The sequence below is a fragment of the Perissodus microlepis genome, chromosome 1 (assembly GCF_051167445.1).
Source record: "Perissodus microlepis isolate ML-2025 ecotype Zambia chromosome 1, ASM5116744v1, whole genome shotgun sequence".
In the NCBI taxonomy this organism is placed as follows: Eukaryota; Metazoa; Chordata; class Actinopteri; order Cichliformes; family Cichlidae; genus Perissodus; species Perissodus microlepis.
In genome coordinates this window covers 25,996,915-26,019,734 of record NC_140461.1, presented here as the reverse complement: position 1 = coordinate 26,019,734, position 22,820 = coordinate 25,996,915, and the positions used below count along the sequence as shown (strand labels likewise).

At 39.5% G+C, this 22,820-nt stretch overlaps 1 long non-coding RNA gene across 3 annotated transcripts in view; it reads right to left on the bottom strand.

The window, feature by feature from the left end:
- LOC146393908 (uncharacterized) overlaps positions 1–22,194 on the bottom strand; it is a 79,834-nt gene extending 57,640 nt beyond the window's left edge. For all 3 annotated transcript variants that reach the window (XR_014800233.1, XR_014800251.1, XR_014800264.1), the window contains exon 1: positions 21,886–22,194. This is a non-coding gene — a long non-coding RNA (uncharacterized LOC146393908). The remainder of the gene's footprint in view (positions 1–21,885) is intronic.
- Positions 22,195–22,820: the final 626 nt, after the last annotated feature.

Below are 22,820 nucleotides of genomic sequence, written 5' to 3'. Positions count from 1 at the left end.
TGAAGTGTAATGTTCACTGTGTTAGTTAGACACTTAAGAGTTGCTAAGTAATTAGCAGTACATTGGATTTATAATTGCCTGTCATGGGCCTTTATTGGTCAATTACACCCTCAAATCAAGTGACTCAGCCAAATGTAGCAGCCTTATTATTACTCAATTAAAACAAATGCTCTCTGTGGTAGGGGGTTTGAGAGTGCAGGAGAGACAGGGTTGGGTGGGGCACTCCAGATCCCCAATATATCATCAGGTAATTAATATTTTCATTAACTCCCTCTCTGTTGAGCTGCGACCTGACTCTGATCGTTTCATTTCCCCTCCATGGGTTCGATACTGTAGTGGCGCCATAATTAGTTTGATTTATATCTAGCTCCTGTAATGAAGGAGATCGCTCGTTCCTTCCTCTTCCTTCTGCTGCAGCTCTGCCTGCACTCTTCTAATGTCCAATACGTAAGCCAGGCTGGACATGGAAGCTATAGGCCTCTGTGTATTGAGACAGCTCATGAACAAGACGCATAGACATGGTTTATGAAAAATTCACACCGGGATCTTAGAGGACTGAGGACAAGCCTGTGTGTAACACGGCAAGGAAACATGGCTTATTAAAGATTGAAGCACACATGATGTACACATATGATTTTTTTTTCTTTTGGTCTCAAAGTTGAAATTCTTGATACTAGTACCCCCCAAAACAATAGGGATTAATAGAAAACATGATACTGGAAGCTATCAATGGCCTCATGAGGATTACATCTTTGTTGGTAATCTCAAATTGGTGCAAACTGTAAGATTTGGTTTATTAAAAAAATATATCTTTAAGGTTGCACATATCATATCATTTGTAGATAAATATAGATCTCAGGTCAGTATCTGCAGCCATGATGTTTTTTGTGTGTAACGAATACAGTGCAATCCATATGAGCTACAGGACTTCAGTGGCTTTACACTCAGCAGGGTACCACAGGAGAGCACATGAATGATTTCAGCATTAATAATGCTCCATTGATTATTGTTCTGCTGTTTAAAGGTGAATGGCAAAGCTTTCCGAGCAGCAGGGGAGAAAGAGACCCGTGTGTCTCAGGGAAGGCCTAATTTACATTTTGGAAAGTGTACCTTATTCCCGGGGGATCAGCCTATCATTTTCAGCCAATACTAACTCTGAACTTTCTTTGTTGTGAAAGACTCACCGGTCCTTTACACACAGGGTGCATTGTGGATGCTTAGCTATTTTTTTTCATGCAGCTAGTGTGCTGTTAAAAACACATGTCCGAATCCAGATTGTGAATTTGGATGAACTGGTTGCATGGATGGTAGTAAAATGCTAAGCATTAGGAGAATATTAAGAAATATTAATGCATTTTAATTATAATAGCCAGTTTGTTCCATTTTCTTCTATAAACTGCAGCGAAGCATGTTCGTTAGGAGGCCTGAGTTCAATAAGTCAGTAAGTTTCAAGGTTGGTTTTCCCTCTGTAGTCTGACTCCAGTCTTTTTTTTTTTTTTTTTTTTTGCTGAACACATAATTCCTGGGCATGATTGGACTGCAACCGATCTATGGCCCATTTCAGAGGCAAGCTTCCTCTTTTAAAGAAAGGAGCAGAAAGCTCTTGCCAACAACTGCCCTCTAGCTAGCTCTGCATTAAGGTTATCTCAGTCTCAAGATTTTTAGAAAGGTAATCGTCAGCATAATACGCAGAGCTCAACATGTGAAAATGAAGCAACTTTCTCTTGATCCTACAGCGTTTGCTTCAGGAGACACAGCCTACAACATGGGTGTAAGTGTCAGTGGGATTTTTTTGACTGACTGACTGAATGAATGAATAAATATTAATTGGTATATATGCATTTCTCAGCCAAAATATATAAACCACCTACATAATATTTGTGAGTCCCCCTTGTAACGACCTGTGGCAAGTTACCTCTGCTATCAACCAAATATTATCAAGGACATTTTATTTGTGCTGTTGCTCTCCGGGATCAATATGTACCACCAAACAACTGATAAACGGCAATGACAGGAAACACTACGCGTTCTCTTCCCAGGTTTCATAAGAGCCAGAGCTAAGCGGGTGGAAACATAAAGATAATCTTCAGTGCCACATAAAAAGGAGCCAAATTAGCTAGCTAGCCAGACTGTCCATCTCAGCATCTCTCAGGCACATTTAGCGAGCACTGAATGCAGCTCTTTCTACCATTTCCTCTTACTCAATTATTGATGATAATTATCATGGCGTGCTTAGTCTGCACCATAACAATATATTCTTAACAAGAAACAAGTTTGTGGGCATTTTCTCAAATAATCTTTTTTCCTTATGAGCCACTCTTGTTGTTTTTTTTTTCTTGTTTCCTTTTTTGCATGTGATCTTTTTTAGTCGCTACAAAGTCACATGATCAAATGAGGGGACACTTTTAAGAAGCAAAGGTTGATTTGCATAAGGATTGCTCCGAGAAGCCTGCAGTATGTTGATTAATTTAGTAAGTAAAAAAATTATGTAAGTATTATTTTGTCATAAATATCTACTTATTTATTTCCTTTGAAACAAGAAATGCATTTTTTTTTTTAGTAAATAAACAGAAAAAGAGTTAGGAATGAGGGATATCTGACAATAAAAATAAGAATTAAAAAAAGACTTATCTTATTATGTCTTACAGGTTAATATTTTTTTAAAGACAAGCTTACCCAACCAATAGATTCACTGAAATCCCACCACAGGTTTGATACCTGTATATAGAAAGGTCACTGTAATGCTGAACATCACTGGCCTTGACAAGAAGACAAGGAAAGAGAGATGAAACTGCAAAAATGTAAAATATGTCACCCAACAAGCAGCATGCTCCATGTATGTAACCCTGTTCTACATAAGAACACAGACAAAAGTAGCACAAACTAAACAGCTTTCTCTCTCCTGATTATGATCTCGGCCTTTTCTGTCCTCTATTTCCCCTTCCATTTCAGTGGAAGGCCCTAGCCTGCTTCTTCCAGCGCCGCAGGGCATGGAGCTAGCCGGCGGTGAGTTTCCATCAATTAGTGCACCCCCGCGGCCTCATGGCAGAACCCACCTTTGACTGCAGAGAGATATTGATTAGTTCAGCTGCACTGTCAGGTCTGAGTGAGCAGGGCCGGGTGATCCAAGGCCTTCACCGGAGACAAGATCATGTCGAGTTTCTGACACATGTAAGCACACACATATAACACACAACCACATGCATGGCAAGGCAAGCATGTACACACACACATACACACAAAACTATACACCCATACAAATGCAATGAAATGTGCTCTCTCAGATGACTGCAAGGTGAGAGAGAGGGAAGATAAGAGGAGAAGTCCACAACAGTTGCTTGTCAGAGAGTGTGATGGCTGAGAACTGACAAGTGCTTGTTAGTTTTTTTCTCATCCTGCTAGAGTTCCTATGAAAACAACAAGCTGGAGAGCCTCCAGACTCACAAAAAGATGAAATATCACCAGTAAAAACTATATGCTGTATATATCTATAAAAAAGCTCTTGAATACAGTTCTCACCCAAACAACAGTGCATTTATTTCATGTAAACTAGAGCTGGTGATGAAAAACACAACGTTGAGAGAGCAAGAGCAACCGAAGGACACAAAGAAGAAACGTTTGTCTCTAATGCAATACAACATGCTGTGCTTCTATAAACAAATAGCAGTTTTACTTTTATAGTTATAATGGTAACATTATACATATGAAAAACAGCACATAAACAGGAATAGTAAGCTCATTAACAAAAAAACCCCCCTATCTGACAGCTGGAGGCCCAATAAAATAGATCTGGATCTGCTTGTCATTATATATATATATATATATATATATATATATATATATATATATATATATATATATATATATATATATATATATATGTATATATATATTAGTTCTTAAAAAAATTGAACTTGCTCTTCAAATGCTGGCAAAACCTTTGTGTTCTTTAGATTTCTTTGCAATGATGCAATCAACTGCAAATCCACAGGTACTGACCTGTGGAAAGAATTCTTTTTGTATTCTACTTCTTGGCTGATAAACTTAAAAAACCCCACTCTACTGAAGGAATCTCAAGGCCACAACACTGAAGATTTATTTGTACAGCTGGCACTTAAATCCAGCAGTAGCGTATTATTCCAGCTTATCACTCTGGCAGAACCAAGTACACTCCAGACTCAAATATGCATATACAGGATGTTCTGTGTTAAGTACAGACCAGATATGGATCCAGTAACAGTGACACATATAATAATAATAATAATATTTTGTCCAAGAGAACTGTAAGAGAGCACTGAAGGCATGCTGCTTTCTTAAAGTACACAAAATACGCACGATTTATGATACCAACCTTGCTTAAGTCATTTTGTTTTACACAGATTTAGTTACTAAACTAAACTGAACTAAACAATCCTTTTGTGCAGCAGTAACAAACTATAGGATCAGATAAGTGATGAATTTCTGAGTTGCTGTTGAACTTCGACATCTGTGGAACTGTCAAACACCAGTCGGTAGCTGCTGAGAGCACAAGTTCAGCAGCAAAGTGTTCGGGGGATCCAGGCAGACATCTTTTTTTGCAACCACAGATATTACCTCCCTGGTGGCCTCAAAACAGAATGCAGTTTTAAAGCATGTCTGGATTAGTTTCACTTATAAAACTAGAAGCTACACCAATCTAAGGTTGAAATGGACTGAATTTAGCTCTCTCTAATAAATAGCTTACATCTTGTTTTAAATCTATTTTTAAACCAAATCAGCATTCCATTAAAAAGTGTCATGAAATTTGAATGCACCTTTTAAACTAAGCTAGCTAAGCAGCTAGCTTTAACAGCTAACTACCAAAAAACAATCAATTTGTAGGAATATCATCCCGAGCACCCTCAAAAAGCTGAAAGGGTGTGAAAGCCACATTACTAAACTTAAGTCTTAAATCGCTTCACTTTATTTCAACATACAAATATAATGCATTAAGATTTCACGCAATATTTCAATGAAGTGGTGACTAAATGACCAAATTATACAGTCATAAAGAAAATATCACTAATGCATCCCCCTTTTACTAAACAAGAGCTGAACTAAGAGCTGCTAAAGGAACAGCTATAACCACTGTGACTAAAAGAAAAAAAACCCCACATGCTCTGAGGACATTCACTAGTTGCCCAGTGTAAATCTGCCCAGGACTGTTATTTGCTGTCTCAGAACCCAGTCCTTCCAAACCTGAATGCGGTGTAAAGCCTTTATCTGCAGCCGTCTTTCTGTGTTCCTTGTACACACACAACAGTGTTTAGAGCAAAGGGGTGATCACATAACTTCCTGTCTCCTTTCTGCTTTGTGGAAGCATGAAGTTACTGAACTGAACCCCCCCCTGCAGTTTTTTGCTCTCTGTTGGTTAAATAAGCCATTTCACCTTCTTTTCACCCCCCTCGATCTGCTCACACGAGCTGTCATTCCATTACGCTGAGATGTCGAGTGTTTCTGGGGTTTTTTCTGAGGCGAATTCTCATCCTTTACGTCAGTCAAGTATTGCACAACAGATATTAAACACTGTGCTTGTTAAGAATTCTTGAGTTATGCTAGAATCCCTTTGAATGTAACATATTCTACCGTTTAAAATGCAACAATCTTTACCACTAATATAGTCTTGGGAAATCCTGGAGTCACTGAATTATCTGACAATCTGCTGATTATGGTACTGCACATTTTTTTGGTCTATGAAACGTGGAAAAATAATGAAAGTTCAAGTGCTTCCATTTCAATTTATGTTCACATGAAACAAAAGATGGCTTGAAATGCTGCAGAGCAACATGTGACATAGATGTATGTCGCATTCCCATTAGATTAATATTAAATGAAAGCAAGTCAGTCAGCAAACAAATAAAGAATTCTAACATAAAATACTGAACATTTGAAGTAAGCTATTATTTATATCTGACTGAAGTGGTGCTGTAAATGAATTTTGGAACAGTTAACAAAAGATTTGCGTTTTCTCTGTGATTTTTAAGTGATTACTTATATTTATAATCCAGCCAGCCATACATTTTCCTGACTGTTTTTCCAATGCAGTATTGCAGGGATGTGTATAATCATAGAAATTCAATCCTTAAATATTTCTTTCCTGTTCTTTCATAAATCACCATTCCTTTTTATTTATTATTGATCTGTCAGAGGAATAGCAAGTCATGAATGTCAAGTCAGTAGTAGGGATCATCTGGGCTGTCCGCCTGTAATTTGCACAATCTGGACGGCGTCATTTCTCTGCCAAAAATGTATATCCCTGCTCAAATTGAATGTGTCGCCTCATTGCTTCGTGGGCCAGCAGGGCAGAGGAATGGTCATAATTGAAGAGAGAATTAGCAAAACCTTAAATATATGGCAGGTGATATATCATTACCCATAAGCTTGACCCTACCTGACCCCTTCCTACTCCCATGTGGTTTCCTGCTCAGGCTGGTGTGCGGTAGGCAATGGGGGCCTCTGCTGCCTCTCAAGCAGCTAAATCAACAGCATCTCGCCACAGCTTGCGTTGGAGTGTTTTGCTTGAACGGTTTCATGAAAAACTAATCATCTGTTCATCATGGAGATCAAACATACACCGAATGCAATGATCAGGAAAAGCAATCTGATAATGCTTGAAGAGTCAGTAGTCCAGATATAATAATTTCCAGATTAAAAACGTCCCTCCCCTCCTCCTTATGGCTCATCCCTGGACCTCCTCTCAGCTTTTATGCCCTCATCGAAGTTCAAGCAAGAAAGGAAAATTGTTATCATGTTTGTAATTGCTGCTCAATAGGCTGATGCGCAGCCACAGCCTATCTCCATTTCCTGAACATTTGTCAAAGAGCGATAACCAAACCTTATCAAGACTCATTTGTATTCTGTGTTCCTCTGAAAACACGCAACTAAAAAACTCCAATTCGATTTCATAATAATATTTTATTCCCAGAGTGCAAGTTAAATTTACTCTAACCTTAATAAAAGATGTTATAAGTTATACAGAAAAAAAAGCGAACACTGTCTTTCAAGGAGCCCTATTGAAATTTCTAATATCGATATGTCGTCTTTGATCTCGTACCATACCATTTTCAAGCTTCACATAAAGAATGCAGTAATTACAAGAGACGTTATTGACAATCAGACCACCCAGCCATACACAGGTATCTATTTCCACTTTTAAAGGCGACATGTGAACAAATGTAGGGTCAAGGCAATCTTCCTCCTTCTCTAATAGCCTGCTAAAAAATGGGATGAGAAAGTTTTACACTGACTGCAGAAAAGTTGTTTCAAGGAAACCATTTAAAGTTGGCCAGTATCAAGGTTCCCTAGAGATCAGAGGAGAAAAAAGATGATTTATTATGTACAGAGATTCTCTCAAGCTTAAAACAATTACCTGCAGATGCCCCATAAGCAAATAAAGTGAAAATAAATAGTAGCTGTGTAATGTTTGATTCACCCGCTGAACATAATAACATTTTGTCATTTCCACAAAGTGGACTGGAATGAAATTAGAGGTCCCTGTAGCCTGTAATGAAATGTGGTGTCTTGTGACTCTAATGCAGTTTGTCATCATTTGGATATATTAATGCTCTTCTTCAACTTTCGTTTGATTGATGAAGGCTCCAGAAATAAAGACAAGCAAAAACATCACAGGACTCTAGCTGCACACTGCTGTCCAGTCTGCATTATGAACTTTGAGTTGAACAGCTAAAATTAAATTTATAAACAAACCTGACATTTTCTGTAACTTGCAGGTGAAATTAACTTTTAATAAAAACGATAACAGAATAGCTTTTGAGTTTAATTTTTTGATTTGTCATCGATTGGAGAAGAGTTATGGAGCAAAAAAAAAAAAAAAAAGAATGTGAAGTCAATTATTGACTTATTATAGTTTGGATTGAGACAGGCCAACATTTACATTAAGATTTGTTATTTTATGAACAATTTTATTGCATGAGATGCAAACATTTAATTATGCTTTTCTTTGTTAAACAAAAACATGTTTTTCATTATAATTTGTAACCAAAGAGAGTGGTTGAATCTAGTGAGTTTTTTGCTCTAGAGTAAAAATAGGATGACAAACTCTTTGTTGCTAGGAAAAAATACCTTTTTAATGTTTTGCTGTTGGAGACCAAATACGAGCAGTTGCTGTGACCAACCTCTGGACAGCTATTTTCAATCACAAGGTGACAGGCACAGGTGGACATGTCCTGTCTCTAAACAATCATGGTTCAACTTGGGCTGGTGAAGCTTTGCAAATAATTGCTGTCTAATTTTTTAAACGCAAACAAATTGCCAGCAATTTGCAATCAATCTGAGTCAGTCTGCACCAAGGAGCTCAACTTGTCTCTGGTGCATCTTATTGCAATAGGGGGCCCGACTCAACTGGTTGCTAATTGGTTTTATTTTGGTTAAATTCCTACAATAAATTTAAGGGTTGTTACTTTATTTGTGGTGGGATGTCCAAATTTGTGTTGAAAAGCTTTGGTGGTTTGATGGAAACAGATTTGGTGCAGACAACAACAGATATGTGGTATGTTTTTAAGTCTCCATATTATCACAGATTGCATGTAATTGCAACTTGATCCCATTCAATTCAAACTTATTGCAGATTGTCTCTTTGCACATCACTGTCTTGTTGCTTTGAAAACAGCAACTTAGTTGTCTGTGAAGCAACCATTTCAAAGGTGAGATTGCAAATTTATGGCACATAAATTTGAAGTAATGTTGAACATGCCACGGTTTTCAACTGCTGTTTTCCTTAGTGTAAATGTAGATAAGCTAACAAATAAAAAGGATCCCGATAAACAACATTGAACTTGTGATTTCATCAGCACCGATGTGACACAGGAAATGTGGGTATAAAAACTCAAAATCTATAAAAGCAAGGAGCAACTCAGGAACTCAGGACGAGCATCCAGCGTAAAAATCTTCCAAAACAAACATGCAGTGGGACCTACGTTGGTGACCTCTGTTGAATAAGAGAGCACCAGAAAATAGTGTCTATATTTTAAGCTTTGGATGAATGCAAAACACAAACAAAAACAAAGCAAAATTTAATTATTGATGTGATTGCTAGTAAATTCAACAATTCCCTTCTCAGTTGTCACAGTTTTAATTTACCACAGAACTATATGGGCTTTATCTTCTGAGGAAGCAGCTGGCAGGAACACTCTCTCCACTAGAGATGGGGTTCAAATGGACCGCTGGACAGCCCACTGGGACCAAGAAAGATAAAATACAGTTGAGCCACAATGGAGTACACAGCTACAAATCCCCAAGGCTGCAGTATCACTCGCATTTCTATTGCATTACCCCTCATTACAAAAACACCACCTCAGGGCAAAACTAGAAGATACACATTGTAAACTTTATCTGTGCCCACATCTTATATAATAGTTTGCATTAAGTAGCCCTCTGGTGGCAATAGGTTGATTTATTTCCGCGGTGAGGCTTAAAAAAAACACAAATAAAGCTTGGTGTGTCTAATTTTACTGTCGCCCTTCAAAGCTGCGAGCAGAAAGGGAGGTCATTACTGGGTGACGGGGGAGGCGTCGGTTAATCTGTGAATAATGTCAAGGGTGAGGGTGGAGTGATGTGTGAGGGTGGGGTATTTAGGTGGAGAGATGCTTAGATTGTGTTGTCTGGCAGCTCATCTATATTTTATGCTGCCACTCAGACAAATGAAACAGGAGCCACCCGGAACAAGGGGGGACCCTCTGACACTTCAAAGGGAAGTCCTATGGGTGGTTTCTTATTGAAGCTAGGCCTGTACCAACCCAGACCCACATACATAACCCCCTCAACACATGCTGGGAAGCTGCTGGGGCCTCATTAACCCTTAAACAGGCTTGTGAGGGGTGTGACGTTCACAGGACTAATTACCTATCCAACTGACTGAGAGAAGTGCGCCTGCCCCGTCACACAAACACAAACACACACCACTAAGTGCTGGCGGAGTTTATGATAACAGAGATAGCGGTGGTAGATGCTCCAGAGTGTTTGCCCTAAATGAAAACCTTGATCCACTGTTTTTTTTTTTTTTTTTGCGATGATTAGCAGTTTCAGAGCCTTGCTCCCCCTCCCCCTTCATACCCTGTCATACAATAGCAGTATTTCATGATTAGTGAAATCTGACAGTGATAATGAGAAGAACGGAAAGATGAAAGGGGAGGAAAGAGAAGGGACACAGGATGAGAGAAAAAGAGGCACATATCAAAGAAGGGACTAATTGAGGTAACACAGCAAGCCAAATCCACATCCCGATTTGCATAAAACAGTGCAGCTTCATTTGGCCATCTCTAACGACGCTAATGTCTTAACAAATTAATTTTGCTAATTAGGCACGCCCAGTGGAGCTCACCAGCAGATTAAGCAGATTAAACAAACAGATGCTGATTACCCATGGGCGGGCTGAGAGGTGCTTTTCTCTGGGTATTGTCACCATGTTTCCTTGTGACTTCTGCGGCACCTCACTCAATAATACAGGTTTATACACCATGACATGTATGATACAGCAGCTCTCTACAGGAATGAGGAGTATGTTCAGACCGAGTATTCGGTGCCAGCTGTCATGTACCGCACACATCTTGAGTCATAAAATCTTCAGGCGTCACAGTGCAGCTAAAATATACACAAAATAACTGAATCCAATAAGATTCCTCCTGTAGGGAGATATAAGCGTGGATGTTGGACCATTTTTTGACATAAATATTTAATTTAATATAAGGCAAAAGTACTTGGCGGAGAGAGAGTGCGTGTGAGAGCAAGCAAGGCAGAGGAATTTTGAAAACAATGGTGGCGCAGTCATTTCTGCTCTCCGTTTAACTGGATATTATTGGACAATAAACAAAAACACAAGTCCTGTTGAACAGATTATGCAATTCTCGCTTTGCTTTGTTCTCTTTGAAATGTGTTCAGTTTCTTCCCATTGACACAAATTTAAATTCGACATCTTCACTGCACTTCTTTTGTGATTTTGTTTATTTTTGGTGCTCGTTTGCTGAACAAATTCCTCTTCTAATCATTTCCAATGTCTCCCAGAATGCCTCCTGCTAAGAAGTGGGAATTTGTTACATATAGTGTTCATGAAGAGACGCGACAAACAGGAACCACCAAAGACAATGTGTTATTTTGAAATTTTAAGGGAAGTGATCCAGATCTGCACCAGAGTTTAATGGGCTCTTCCACTGCACATGCTAAGCTTGGTACTTTTGCAAGTTTTCTGACAAACAAATGGACAAAAGGGTGCAAACCCACCCTTTATAAGGTCTGCTTAGTTTAACAATGTGTCTATTGCCCATGTGAAGAAAAAATTAATAAATGTTGCTACTGGCGAAGAATACTAGGTGTATCCTGTCTATTATCCTATAACAGCTGGTATAGACTCCAGTCCCCACCAACTTTAAGCTGGATAAGAAAACTGGTGCATGGATGGATAAATGTTTCAGGATATTTACATTATGTAGAAATCTACTTTTCACATTTCTGCATTTCTGCTTCATTTCCACTTTATAGTAGGATTTTAATAAGAACAAACTAGAATAATCAAATAAATTTTGAGTTCACCTCAATTCATTTCTGTGTGCTGTCCAAACAACACAATGTAAGGAATATGGAGAGTAGATAAAACGCTGAATAAATCTGAATCAGTCTGGACTGTTGAGTTTTCATATTTTATATTCCCATATAAAGGCTGCCTGAATAAAAGAGTGGCTGCATGCTGAGTGCTGAGTATAATTTTGTTTAAAAATCTCTAAATTTCTCAGAACTTCTGTTTAAAATCTAAGTTTTTTTAGCTGCACTGAAAGTAAGTAGTGAAATGTGAATTTCTGTGCACCTAGATGGAAACAGATTTGCATTTTTTCCCCACATTTATCACAGTTAATTGCTGCAGTATCACACACTGTACATGTAATTGCCAACAACCTCATTCAGGCAAATTGATTGCAGGCTGATAGAAAGTTGCTTTGAAGACCTCAACTGATTACGAGGGGTTGCAGAAGCATTGATATGAAAGGCAATGAGATTGCAATTGTGTCTATGTAACTAGCTTCTTGTACTAGAATTCCAAAGGAATAACTATAGTATAATCCATCCATCCATCCATCCATCCATCCATCCATCCATCCATCCATTCATTTGGTGGAGCCTATCCCAGCTGTCACATGGTCATCTGTCTATCACAGAGCTATAATACATGAAAGCTGGAAAATGTCCTCTCTGACTTAGACTTTCGTATTTGCGATGATACAAATCATCATACAAATGTTATCAGGGTTTCATCTCACCAATATTTGCTGATCTCTACGTGCCTCTAACTCTTGTACATTTTCTATTTTAGACAATACACATAAGATGGAAAGACACGGTCAGGTGCTTGACAAAAAAGTTGTAAATAACAGGCAGAGCACGTCTGGTTCCAATCCACAGAGTTATTAATTCTCAACAGTCTCCATGCAACAAACACATTCAACAAAACTGAACTCTGAGTGTTTGCCCCTTTGCCTCTAACTGTCAAAACAACACACTTTACCTTCACCAGCATATTTTTACTCAGTGGCAGCCTGAGAGGAATGAAGTGCAGCTCGCAGGTGTAAAAAAGAAACTAAAAAGAAAAAAAAATCTCCATCACACATCAAAACTTATATCATTTTTCTGAGAATTTGAGCATAACATGTTCAGCATGATGATTTCTGAGCAATTGAGGGATTGTTATCTCCGCTGTCTTTTCTCCAAATTTTTATTCTCACCCTCACTGCTAGGTCCCAGCTCAAGTATCCCTGCACCAGTCCCCTGGTGGTGTGTTGTGTGACAGCTGCTGCCCTCTTTGGCAATGGTGAAATGAATAGATTATGAGCAGTAATTAGGTATACAGCAAAATCAATGTGCTCTGGGGCAAGACCTGGGGGTGGGGTAGGAGGTAGGGGTGTAGGGCAGAAGGCTGTGTGAGGGAGAGAGAGGGGGAGGAAGGAAGTAGCAGGGGGTGTCAGTGAGAAGCAATAGATGGGTAGAGAAAGGAGGGGTGAAGCATGCAAGGCAATGGGTTTGTCTGCTGTTCACAGAAGGTTTGTCAAAGAATATATGTTACCAAATACTGGGCATACTGGCAACATTGTAGTCACTACGTGGATTTGCAAGGTTTTTGCAAAGAGTAAAAAAACACAAAAAGCTAAACAAAGATGATAAAGATAAAATTAATTTACAGACGTAAATGGGATTCTACTAAACCACACAGAGAAAAAGTCATGTAACTGAAGGAGACTACAGAGTTTTTTTTTCAAATGTTAAAACAAGAGCAAGACTGAAATTTGTGATATTGTCTTGAGAACATCAAAATAATGTTCCCCAATTTACCCCATTTCAATTTGATACGTATTTCTGAAGACATGAACAATTTATCCATTTTTGACACATGTGACAATGGAAAGTCCTTCCCCCAAAATTCCTGATTCATGATGCGGATCAATACTGGCTCAAATATTCATCACTTGGTAAGCAGGGGCTAGTAAAATCTCGACAACTTTCATGCATATCTGCCCATCAGTCTTCCAATAACAAGAACACAGTGGTATGTGGTTAGCACCATTACCTCACAACAATAAGGTCCTGGGTTTAAATCCACTGGTTGGTTGGGGCCTTTCTCTATGCTGGTTCTCTTCGGTTATTCCGACTTTCTTCCAAAGACATACGTGTTAGATTAACTGGTCTAAATTGGCCATTAGTGTGAAATGTTATCAGTGTCTCTCTGTAAATCCTTCAGTAGATGGGTGGCCTGTCCAGGGTATACCCAACCTCTGACCCTTTGACTGACTGCTATTTGGCTTCACCCTACCTGTTGGATAAGTGGAAGAAAAAGGATGGATGGGCCATCAATAGCAGAGGTAACAGTAATATCAAGTACCCTCCAAAGAAATAGTAAATCAGTTTTAACACTAATGAATATTTTTGTGACTCCTGGTTATATAACATGTAGCCCAATGAAGAAAACTCAGCTCTATGCTAATGTTACACAAAAACAGAACCATTATCTTTAGTCATACTGAACTGTGCTCATTGCAAAAATGTTCGAACTCACACTACAACACTGTCAAGTTAGAAGTCATTTTGGCACAGCCAACAGTTTTTAAGAAGTGCAACTGCCAGCCCAATTAAGGGGTTAAACACAGCCTGCCAGTCTGTTCAGACTGACTAAAATCCACTTTCAGCTAAATCCACTTTCATTACTAAACCTGACTTAGCTGACTTAGATATAATAATATTGCCTATAAAATCCAAAACTATTCTGTATATCAAGGGTGGGGTGCTGTAAAATGTCAAAAATGTCTTTGTTTAGCAGACTATAGTACCATCACTAAGAGAACCATAGCCAAAACTACAAATATGCAAATTAGAATAAATTGGAAATACTTAAATGATTTTTTGATAGAAACTTTAAAAAACCTGAGGTGTGGAATATAACAGTTCTTCTTGTGCATGTCTGCTTACATCTTGGCATAAAGAGTGAAATAAAAACTTTAAAGGCAGGTGTTTTTAAAGGAACAGCAAAAGAAAAGGAACATGTTGCATAAAGAAGGAGGCTGGGATAAGAAAGAGGTGGTGGTGTAGGATGGTGCTATACTCTCCAAACCCTAAATATGTCCTCCAGTAATGTATCTTACTCCTTTTTAGTGGCAGAGGGCTGAATGACCTGCCTGTGATCTTCTCCATAATTAACATATGCTTGTTAGTCAAGGTTGGTTGGAAGCTCTGCGACCCATGCAATCACACACACACACACACACACACACACACACACACACACACACACACACACACACACACACACACACACACACACACACACACACACACCAGAATAAAGCTCTGCTTCTCACTTAGAGGCAAATGAGGCAGGCACTGTGAGTTGTAAAACACCAAGCAAAAGAATAACAGCCATAAAGGCTCGGTTTACAAAGTAATCACGGTGTGTCAATCACTTTTAAGGACATTATCTTACATGTTAATTTCTGCAGTCTCTTTCATTTTCTTTGAGTTCAAATAACACTTATCAGCATCAGTGCCAAGGGTAAGTCTGATCAAATTTGCTCTGAAAATGACTCCAGACCACTTTAATAGGGTCATGAATATGAAGTGCTGATAGCGCATGTGTGGTATTTGTCCAATCTCTCCCAACCTCATTTGGACATAATGAAGACATGCCCCTACTTCTGATTATCCCCTCAATTTCCCAGGGCTCTTGACCTCTCAGTAAGAAGATAAATAGAATCTGTTTAACCTATCAGGATAACTGATGAGAATCCTGTGTATATAAGCTGAATTATGCCAATTTATTCACCAATAGAAAATCCAAGACTTTATTTTTTTTTACATGATTATCACATTATCAAGTGTCTCTGCAGTTAGAGGCCTTTCTGTTAAATGTGAATTGAATGATTACTGACTTTGCTCAAGATCAAATCCAATATTTAGCATTTCTATCTATCTATCTATCTATCTATCTATCTATCTATCTATCTATCTATCTATCTATCTATCTATCTATCTATCTATCTATCTATTAAGATGACAGAAAGGCTGAGTGCTGAGTTATTGGTTATTGGTTGACGCTAGCAACCTCAGGTGCTCTACATCAGCGGTCCCCAACCTTTTTTGCGCCACGGACCGGTTTATGCCCGACAATATTTTCGCGGACCGGCCTTTAAGGTGTCGCAGATAAATACAACAAAATAAAACTAGTACCGGTACTGAAAAAAAGAAGATTTATTCATAACACACGTGAAAAGACCCAGGAAAACCGAGTTAACGATAAAAACGATAACAAAATAACGCTGAAAACCGATAAAAACCCTGAAAACCATACATTTCGCACCTGAGACTCAACTCTCGCGGCCCGGTACCAAACGACTCACGGCCCGGTACCGGTCCGAGGCCCGGGGGTTGGGTACCGCTGCTCTACATGCTCTACATGGAGCGACATACCTGCTAATTAGTGCCAAATGAAAAATGAAGCCACTGTGCCTGCCTTCCTTTTAGTGCCTTATAGTGGCAAGCTCCAAAAGTGAGTCAATTCCCATAGTCTGTCATGTTTAAATGTCCAATGTTACATCATTAAAAAGCATGTTTAGAATTTAGTCGGGGGTGGAAGTTTATAACCAATCTATCTGCGTGCCGGGGTTATGGGCATAGCTGTTTTTATTGACATGAGCCCAGACACAGGCAGCTTAAACATCTGCTAGGCCTCACTTCTGCTAACTGGAGTCACTAAGCTACACGTGTGATCCTTTAATAACCATCCGAGAAGTTTTTGCTTCGGTTTTGGAGAGTGAAAATCTACTGTTTTATTAGCCTATTTTTATCACTGATTACAGATTATCTGTATCATTGCACTCATACACTTTATGGATGCAGCTTTATAATCTACCTGGCTAGCATTAGCTAAGCGATCACTATATCTATGAAAGCCATATGAAAAAAGTTTTCACGGGACTTTATTCACTCCTGTGAAAAACACAGTATACAGCCTCCTTTGGAATTGATGCACATTGCAAATTTGATGTACAGCTAACACAGATTACCAAGACTCCACCAACTGTCTAGCACAGGGGTGGGGAACTACAGGACTCAAGGGCCGGTGTCCTGCAAGTTTTAGATGTGTCCATGATCCAACACAGCTGATTTAAATGGCTAAATTACCTCCTCAGCATGTCATGAAGTTCTCCAGAGGCCTAGTAAGGAATTAATCATTTGACCCAGGGTGAAATCTAAAACCTGCAGGACACCGGCCCTTGAGGCATGGAGTTTCCCCACCCCTGGTCTAGCATGGTGGTGGAGTGGTGACGATTTGTGCTTCCTTTGCAGCCACAGGACCTGGGCACCTAGCTGTCACCCAGCGAGTCCAGACCTCAGTCCAGTTCAGATGCTTTACGAGAGCTGTTCAGAAACAAACGCTTGTAAACCTCAATGAACGGAAACAACACTGTAAAGAAGAGTGGGTCAAACTCTTCCACTCTGATGTGAGAGACCGAAAAAGTCAAACGGCAAACTATTACTTTCAGTTATTGCTACTAAAGGTTGTTTTACAAGTCAATGGATGGTGGAGTGTATTTAGTTTTTCACAAGGCTGCAGGTAGTCTTATGAAAATGTTCTTTTTCTCATTATTGCATCTATGCATTTACTTTGTAGTTTTTTTATGTTTCAAAGGTGTTTCTCAACACATGAAGGAGTTGAAGTTGCAGAGAGATGTAAAGTCATCCATCTTGTGCATGAATATAATATAGTGATATGAAGTTAACTACTGTATGATGAGTGATTATTTATGTTGCAATACGATAAATAAAGGCATTTTATATATGAATAATCTGGTATCTGCTCTGAACCAATTGGTTGACCTCTACTTTCAAACCCCAGCTTACTTCAAATGCTACACCTTACTCATGAAAAAGCGCAGATGAAAGAGTAAATGTTGCCATGGGTCAGAAAGAGGAAAACAAGAGGGAATAAACAGAGAAAAAGGAAGGAAAATGTTAACATCCATGTGTGGTTCTGCAGCCACAAGCGCAATTGTACTGTATGCATGTTTATACGCGTGTGCATGGGGTGGGGTGGGGGGTGTTGAGTGCTGTCTGGTTATGTAGAGGTGTCTCGTCTCTATGTATGTGTGTGTGTGTGTGTGAGTGTGTGTGTGTGTGTGCATTTGCTCTCAGAGCATCTCAGTGACATCAAAGCACTGTGCAAACTGAGCCCCTGGCAGCTCTTTAGAATCCCATCTCCCCTCTCTGTTTAAAGCAGGCTAGAGAGAAAAGACCCAAACTAATAAAAGAGGTGTTATTCAAAAGAGGAATAGACTGCTCAAATGTGTGTCATGTTTGTGTGTGCGCATGGCTCAGAGAGGCAGAGAGGAGGAAGAAATATATGGAAAAGAGAGGAAAAGGGGTGTAAAAAGACAGAGGGATAACAGAGATAAATAACAAAGTGAGGGTTATAGAGAGGAAAGGATAGAGGGCACAGGGAGTAAATAGAGGAAAAAACACAAAAGAAAAGAAGTCAGTGTTTTCACAAAGCCTTGCTCTTTTTGCACTGCTCTTCATAGCTCATTTCTCCTTGTGATACTGACACAAAAGGTGAAGTGACTGTTTGTATAATCAAACAAAGCACATGCCCAAAACTGTACATTTTACAGGCTTTGTTCATGCCAAAGTTGTACTGTGAGCTGAAAGCAATGGTTTTGTGCTTATAGAGAGAATAAAGAGAAGAAAGACAAAAAAAGAAAAAGAATTTCTTCTGATTTTTAGGTTTAATATCCAAAACATCTCAGGGAAATCAAGTGCATTCCTTCACTGAGTGCAGTATCACCAGTTCCTGTTGGTTGGTGTCTTCATCATTTAACCTTTCTTTTAATGGCTGCCAATCATTTGCATAACCTTGCACGAGGTTCCTGAAAAGAAGAAGAAGAGCTGAGCATGTTCTCTTTTCTTCTTTTAGCAGCTCTCTGACTCAAGAGGCAGTGAGCGAGAAATCGAAAGCTTGAGACAGAGGATGGAGTGCAGAGGGAGGAAAGCCCACTTCAATTGATGTTGTAAAATAAAATACTTTGTAAAAGGCGAATAAATGCTGCAGTGAGTGGAAGATTCATGCGCTCAAATAAACTGGGGCTTTTGAATTTTTAATTAGAGCAGCCCTAATTATGGCCATCAGACGGCACTTCTAAACACACTCACTGCACTTTCTCCCCATTGCTCTTTTCCCCCAGCCTCTCCAGTTTGGCTTTGGACGAGGCCTCAGTCCGGGTGTATTTTTCCATGCCATTAATATTTGATGAAAATGGGCCAGGCTGCATCAGCTGCTCATCGCCACTAAGAACATGGCCTCCATTATGAGCCCTGTGCTTCCTCTCAGCCGCGTACATTAGCAAGATGACAGAACGCAACAGCACGCGCAGACGGATGTGAGGCGCGGATGCGTGTACGCACACGTGTTAGAATATCGGTTGTGTGTGCGAGTGTGTGCATGTGTGTGAGTGCGAGCTCGTCAGCCATCCCTGTCGATTGATGCTATTAGATGTTGAGAAACAGTTGGGTGTGAGCTATAATTGAGCTGACACTAATAATGAAAGCAGATACTGTCTGGAAGCCCTTGGCAATATGCTAAAGATATTGATGCCCCTAATAATTCAGGGGCTCGACAGAGTGAAGGAGAAATCTTTTTTTCTCTTTCAGATCTTGCCCAGGAAGCAGGGAAATAAGATTTAAAATGGCCCTAAAATGCATTGAAGATCCATCTTTTCCAAGCTTTTTTCTGCTCTCGTATTTAGTCGTTATGAATCACTGACAAATGCACAAGGAAGTTCAGACCGTATAGATTACAGCATGATGGAGTTTGTGGGAAAATTTTTATTGATGCCATATTGTATTGTAGTTAGCTGGATATGGTGATTTTTGGATTTTAAAGGGCTGGTTTTTGGCCTTGTTGCACACACACATGCACGCGCGCGCAGGCACACATGTGTGCACACATGCATGCACACTTGTTTCCATGTATCACTCACTGGGGAATGTAGGAAGCCAATGTTAGGGATTGTAAGTTTGCGTTGAGCTAGTCAAGGACCTCCATAATGACCAACTCAACCTTGTGATTCGTGTCTGAGAGCCAGGTCCCTGGGGGAGACATGAGCATATGTGTGTTTTTGTGGTGTGTGTATGTGTGTGTGCTGGCAGGGCATAACCTAAAACACAGTCATGTTAAAAAAAGGGTAAGAAGTGCAGTGGATAAAAAGACCAAAGCAAGTAGTGATAGATTTATGAGTCTGACATGTAATATTGATGCAGTAATGTTAGTGTCATATCTTTAAAAATAATGGATAGGAAACAAACTGCTTTTTGATGGTTCTATAGTTTAAATTATCATTACCTTATATATAAATGACTAAAACGAATTGCTTTTCTTTCCTTAACTGAAACACACAAAATCCTCATCTTGCCTTTTCTTCTTATGACTTTTCTGGACTTTTCATTTAAATTATTCACAGGGCTAGAATAAGCCACAGTCGTGCACTTTGGTCAAACCACGAATGCTCCTAAAACATGAAGTGAATGATTGGCAAGTTCCATTTGATGGGACTGAAATGGGCAACTTTGAGTTGAAATTCAGTGGTGATGCCAAATGGAAAGAGACTGGGGTAAGTAGAGTAGAAAACACCTGTCATCTCCAGCTCCCAGTCTCCTTGATTAACATCAAATTTTAATTTTTCTTTCCGAGCTGCGGCTGAAAGGTTGTTACGCTCCTGCTGCACAAGCACTCGTCTCCCAGAGTTTGTAGGTTATAAGGCTAATGCAAACAAGGAAAAGAAATATGACGTGAGGTGAACGTGTGGCTGCGTAAAACACAGAGAAAGAGAGGGGGAAAAAAAAATCTTTACCCTGTACGTCTGTTTTCTTGATGACTACACGTGCTATTGAAATGAACTGTACATTTGTGAATACCGTATCCATCTGTTACATACTAATAGACCCAACATTATTAAAATAAATTCCCACTCTTCCCTGAATTATCATCTATTGAGCTAAACTGTATCTCACCATGTAAAAATAAAAATCCTATCTGGGGAAATACACAACACAATTACTTCAAAGGCTTCCCCCAAAAGCACAACACAAAGCTGCATAAAAGCAGGACCCCAAACAACTCTAAACGGTTTCAGTCCCAACATGGTGGCTGTAATATTTCTTAATTGGATGATGGAAATCACACGGGCCTTTTGTTTAGCTCCGTGCACCGGGAACACACCACACGCCATCATCTATGACTCTCCCTTGCTCCTTCTTTCTCATTTGCATATTCAGTGAGATATCAATTATTTATCCCTCGCCACAATGACTTGCTGCATTAGTATGTGTCTCCACACTGTATAACATAGCAGTATATGCATTATTCTGAATAATGTGACGAGTGGAATAAATCAGTATGTAAAAATGCCAAATAACAGCAGGATACTGTGAAAATACAGACTTATATAAAATTATTATTATTATATAAACATATTATAATTTATTCAATTATGTTAGGAATTATATATAAAGAGAATTTGTGTTGATTCATAGTTACTGCATAATTACTTGATAAAAACACATAAACAATATTATCACAATTTAATTACAGAAATATATTAATTGTATAAATGTATAAATTCATTGTTTTCCACTATGTTTAAGCCAAAATAAATAAATGTAACAGTGAAAGAGAACGATAAAAACATATTCAAAGATTTTCTTTTATTAATCACTTTTAGCCTTTGTGCACACACACACACACACACACACACACACACACACACACACACACACACACACACACACACACACACACACATGCATTCCTTTACAACTGAATTGCTCTCCCTTAGCATGTGTTATATGCATGTTTATATTAGGTGAGAATAGGACACAATATTTGAAAAGCTTTTAAACAATAACTCTGTTACCCCAAGAGACACATTTCCATTTACACGCCGTTGCCCCTGTGAGGTGTTTTTCCCATCTCATTGCTGTTATTACTGCAGGAAAACAATGTGATTGCTAATCAGAATATTATTTCATCAGTGAGAAGCAGCTCACTATTACAGCTGCACCTCAACCAACAATGACCTGAGGAAAAAAAAAATCATGGCCTCGCCAGCCAATACTCTTTCTCCTTCAAGCCAGCTCCAACACAGACACACGCACGTATACCCACGCAACAAACACACACACAGACCCACACACACACACACACACACACACACACACACACACACACACACACACACACACACACACACACACACACACACAGACTCTCTCACAAACAGAGCAACACACCATCGCCCGTTGCACAGAATAGATGACCACACTTACTTTAAATGTCCCGTGAAGGAAAGTTTTCAGATTTTTTTCTTCTCTCCTCCACCTCCCTCAGACCAACTCCGCTCTTAGTGCTTCGACAAAGATGCGAGAGGGGCTCAGTGAAAGTGTACCCGCCATCGGCACCCATCTGTTAGCCTCTCTTAACAGATATCTATAGCTAAAAAAGCAGGTGGCTCCCTATCATTTTATGCATTTTCTCCCTGTATGGTCTTCTACCTTGCACGGATGCAGACTGTGCTCTCTGCATCTGGTTGCACAAGCACAATCAATATGGAAGGGGAGAGCTATTTTATGATTGGAGAAGTTGTTGTGTTTTTGGTGGTGAAATTCATTATTTAGTATCTGAACCTTCAGCAATTCAGTATCATTTATTCATAAAGTCCCTTTTTGCCAGGAGGAAATGGATACAGCTGCAGCAACCGAGAGAGAGAGAGAGAGTGAGAGAGAGCGAGAATAAGAGAGAGAGAGAAAGAGAGAGAGGGAGGGAGGGAGGGAGGGAGAGAAGTAAAAGAAGAGAACGATGGAGAGAGATGAAGAGAAAGAACATGTGGGGGGTGTGAGCAGGGGAGGTGGATGGATTGATGATATTGATCAGGCACCTCTTGAAATAAAGGCATAGGGGCTTTATTTTTTCAAGCTCTGATGATTGACAGATAAAGAAAGGAGAAGGCTGGGAGGAGGAGTGGGCCTTGAACATCACATGCCGGCACTGAGCGATTAAAGGAGCTCTTCTGACAAGCACAGCGAGGCAGGCTCAAGCACACTACAGAGGCAGAAGGATGGATTGTGAGGAATCACTCGAAATGATGTTTGTTTACTTTGCAAAAACACAGGAGAAAGAAGGGAGAGGGGGAGAGTTGTTAAGTGGTGAGGTTCTGTGGATGTGTGGGCGCGTGCAAAACAGCTTGCTTTGTAAATTTGTTTCT